The sequence below is a fragment of the Elaeis guineensis genome, chromosome 10 (genome assembly GCF_000442705.2).
Source record: "Elaeis guineensis isolate ETL-2024a chromosome 10, EG11, whole genome shotgun sequence".
In the NCBI taxonomy this organism is placed as follows: Eukaryota; Viridiplantae; Streptophyta; class Magnoliopsida; order Arecales; family Arecaceae; genus Elaeis; species Elaeis guineensis.
Window position 1 is genome coordinate 60,952,127 of NC_026002.2, and position 5,233 is coordinate 60,957,359.

The following is a 5,233-nucleotide window of genomic DNA, read 5'->3' on the forward strand; positions in this document are numbered from 1 at the left end:
AAAAATCCATCACGAGGATCATTTAAATTCATCATCATTCTTCTTAAAATTTTAGAAATCTTAGGAGAGAGAAATAATCTAGAGAGAGGATTCTAGAGAGAGAAAGTCTAATTTTAGAGAGAAAATACTAGTTTAAGCTGAAGGGAGAGAGGAAAGAGAGAAAAACTCTCTTTCTCATATCATTATTTATTAATTAATTTATTTTATTTTTTTCTTCTTTTCTTTCTTTCTTTCTTTTTTTTTCTTTTTCTTCACGGAAGAGAGAGGGGAGAAAATCCTATTTATTGTTATTATATTATTATTATTTTATTTTTTTCTTCTTTTTTTTCTTCTCTCTCTCCTTTTTTTTTTCTTCTTTTCTTTTTCTTTTTCTTTTCTTTTCCTTCTTCTTCTTCTTTTTCTTTTCTTCTTCCCGGGCTTACTTTGACTGAAACAGGGGACCGTGAGGTCCCCTCGTTTGGTTGGCCGATCGACAGTGCAGTCGACACTAGGATGGTCGACGGCTGAAGGAGCGTGACTCGCTGCCCGAATGAGCCCAAATCAGTGGCCGACGACGACCACCGACACCCAAAAAAATCAAAAGAAAATCGAACCCCTTTTCATGAAAATCCGACGACTCTAGTCGCCGGTGAACATGCATACTGACACGAGAAGGAAGGGGAAGAAGAGAGGAAGGGGAGGAGGCTTACCTCCGATGCCGATGAAGTTTTTCTGGCGAGCAATTGAATAGGCACAGGGATGGGTCTCCGTGGTGGTTTTCCGGTGATTGCTGCCGACTGGATCTCGGATCTTTGGTGGAAGGGAGAGAGGAGGGTTCTCCTCCTTAAATAGAGCCGGAGGGGGGCTCTTTCCGACTCTGATTGGGAGCCGGTGAGAGGAGGAAGAAGACTCCCTTTGGGAGTTCTTCTCCTCAATTTTTCTTCTTTTTTTTCTTGTTTGGGCTTTGTGGCTGGGTTTGTTACATGGGCCGGGCCAGGCTATCACATTCTTCTCCTCTAAAAGAAATTTCATTCTGAAAATTTTTCTTGCTTCAGCCTTCGTATTTCTTTAATTGAATCTCATCCACAAATATTTCAATATTTTAATTCTTGATATAAAATAAATTCTTAAATCATTTCATAAGGAAAAAAGTCGGTACATCAAATATCTATCTGAAATGGAACCATTTATTTTCTTATTTATCAAGACCAACATCTCAAAAATTTTTAATATTTCAAGATTTCGAAATTATACTCTTATTCACTATAAAATAATGTTCAATATCTCATGACTAGATCAAAATCAAATCTATCTCTTGTGAATAGAAGAAAATCAATATCTCTATTCTTGCATAAGAACTTCATTCATCATCATTCATTTATTTTTCAAAATATTAACCACTCTTAATTTCAACCCATCATAAGATAGGAAAACATACTTCTATGAATCATTTGATGACCTCCTATCAATCAAAATTCAAAAATATTTTCTCTTATTTATACTTTCAAAGGTTGAAGATTTATCATTTCAATTTCATTCTCGAATTTTTGATATTTTAATTCTCGATACAACTTCATCATTAAGTCATTTTATAAAGATCAATATCATCAATATTGATTAGAATTAATATCACTATTTCTAGTCATCAAAATTTTCTTACTCAAACCCTTAAACTATTAAATATTCTAATTCTTGAAGCAAATTTTATCATTAAATCATTCCATAATAAAAATCAATAACTCAAAAATTGATCTAAATCAAAACTATATTTTTCTTTTAATCAGAATCAATGTCTCTATTCTAAGTAAGTATATTAATTTTCTTTATCTAAACATTAACAACTCTTAATTAATCGATTCATTATCAAATTAAATTATAAATAACTCCAATCCATCTTTTATAGAACAATCGTCAATATCAATAGATAACCTCAATTTTTTTTCATTCAGTCAGAAAAATAATAATGATCAAAAAAGTTCTAGCTTCAAATTTTATTATATCCTGGAGATAAATATTTGAGTATAATAATCTAAGATCAAAATTATTATTCAATATACAATCTCAAATTCTTTCAAATAAATAGAAAATTATAATATTCAATTCTAGGATAAAAAAAATTTTATTTCAAAATATTCTAAATCTAAAATCAAAAATCAAGGGTCCACTCATCCTAAAATCAAGATGCTAAATATTTTTGTAGCATAGTAGGTGGAAGTACTACTTTTAAAAATCACATTAGGATATCTAAAATAATTCAAAATTTTAAAATAATATTCTTTCTAATATCAATAAATTTCTTGTATCAAAACATATCATCTATCATAATTCTTTAACTCAAAGGGTCAACATTCCTGACTTACTCAAAGTAATCCAGATTACCATGCTTCTGCTGTGCACTCTGATCTAACAATCAAAATTTCTTAGGTTCACCAAAAAAATTTTGATCAAATTATATCTTTACCTTATCAATAGAAAAAAATTTAAAATTTCAAATTTCAATTGAAGCCCAAGATTAACTTTCGATTCTCATTCATACTTTTACTGGTGTATAATAATCTTGATTAACCCTTGAGTCCAATATCATATTTAAAACATCATATAGATTTACTCTCAATATGAATCAAATCTTAATTCTCATATCAATTCAATTTGATAATTTTCAAATCAAAAATCTTTATAAGTCAAATCAATGAAGGAAAAAAAAATCCTTCGATGCTCCATCAAATTTGGACATAATCAGAATATACAAGAATTTCAAATCATTATTTTTTTTTTCTAAAATTTTTATCATCAGGATCTTCAATATCTATCAAATATCCTTTCATAACAATCATACAAGCTTTAAAAATCAAATCTCTATTTAATAGTAGATTCAATTAGGGACCTCGTTAACAAAAATAAAGGAACTCCATATCAATTTCTAAATCTAAAATTTCTAAATTGTAAATTTACATGGATCCCTTAATCTGAAAAATATATAAATCAAATTTTTTATCTTAATCTAAAGATATTAATTTTTTATTAACAACCTCAATAATAATATAAGAAAATCTCTTGATCAACTTAGATATGAAATCTTTAAATTAAAATTTCATACACATCATGTAGTCTCCAAGAGACATAATAAGATCTATAATCTAGATCTAAGGATGATGATTAAAGATTCCAGTACGATGAATATTCTACAACCTCATAATTGATTTCATCAATAGAAATAGATTTCTTTGCAATATCTTCAAATATGCATTCATCCTAATATGCCACTTTATATATAATCCACATACCAAATTTAATTTCGATAAATATTCCAATCAAGCATCATAAAAGATTTTTTTTAGTCCATCCTGGAATAATATTTTATCGTCAAATCTTTATCTTGTCAATAATAGTCAACTTCTCAACTAGAAGTAATATCATAGTATTATTCTCACATCAAATTTGAACTTATGATTCACTTGAATAACCAATGATCAAATTAATAACCACAATGTACAATAAAATTTTATGTCAATCCTTTTGTGATTACTTTCGATCAAGATCTAATTAATCATATCATAATCTATAGATTATCCATCATATTTCAAACTCCATATGTCATAATCTCTTGCGATCCTTTTATATATAATCTCAATATTTAATCAAAAATTATAAAGTTTTTTTTTCACTACAATCATCAAAGATCTACACCATAATATCCCTAGTGTCTATCCACTTACACCCATTCTATATCTGATTTTATGTTTCATAATTCATCCACTTATGCTCTGATACCATATTAATTGTCATGCCTCCGATCCGAGATTGTGAATCGAGGGTCATGGCAACTACCGCATACTCATAGAAAACTCTTCCCATAAGTATGCAAGGTATCTTATCATGCTATCCTAAAATAACAGCAGAATAATTAGACAATAATTTAAATCCAAAATATAACGATCTAAATTTCTTCTTTAATATCTCAATAAATTCAATAACGATTCATAGGCTTTACATCAAATTCAATAAGCCTTTCAACCTAAAATAAAAGTATGAAGATTCTGCTTCTGATCTCTCTTCCATTCATATCTTGTATCATCTTAATTTCTCAACATCTGTAAAAATAGTAAAATAAGAGGTAATGAGCTAGATAGCCCAGTAAGCAATGATCACTTTTCAATAGATTTCATCAGGTATTTAAGTAAATAATTATTTATAGAAAATAAGCATATAGAGTTCATCAATTCGAAATCAATTTCAATTATGCAACATAATTCATGCCAAATTCATTTTCTTTTCAAAAATTCAATTTTCTTTCGAGATTTCAATTTCTTTCGTTCTTCAATTCTTTTCGTCAACAATGAGCTATGACCATATTTTTCCTGTGGCAGGGTCATAACACCACGTATCTTGTTGCGGTGAGCTGCGAATCATCTGACAGCAAAGTCCTTCGGAACCGCTGGTCTCTCTGGCGGTTTGTCGCTGGTCTCTCTGGCAACATGAACCCTCAGGATAAATCAATTGCCAACGCATATGCCCCCATTGGCAGGATCCTTTACATAGTCAGGTTGTCAATTCATATTATTTCTTATATCATAATTCTTCATAAATCATATTTCATATTCTAATTTCGATAATAAAATATATAATGATGTAGTATCGAAATCAATCAATATAATGCATCATGGAATCAATATATTCAATCATGCTTCATCATAACATTTCAAATAAGATATTTTTATAACAAAATATCAATCATCCAATTCATGTATCGTTTCACAAATCATGTCAGAAAAATATATTATAATTTGCTGATAAATCTAGAAAAAGTGAAACATTACTTACCTCAAACGCATTCCAATAAATCTACATAATTCTATAAATTTTCTTCTAAAAATTTTATTCGTAAATCATATCACGATATCCCATGATCAAACATCTATAATCCTGTACAGAATCAATTTCAATAATTAGAAAGAATACGAATACCATATTTTAACGGTTTAGATTGTGTCCGATCATCTAATTTCATCTAATCAAAATCTAATTAGGACCTAAACGATCCAAAATTTGACTATTAGATCAAATCAGATTTGAAGTGATAGGATCGAGATTTCTTCATCAATTTCATAAAATCAAGTGGAGAGAGAAAATTAGAGGAGAGAGAATTTATGAGATACAATTTGAATTGATGAGGTGACACAATCCAACATTACGATTGATCCAATATCTTGAGTGATGAAATCAACATGATCAAATCAAGTCATGGCTAAATCGA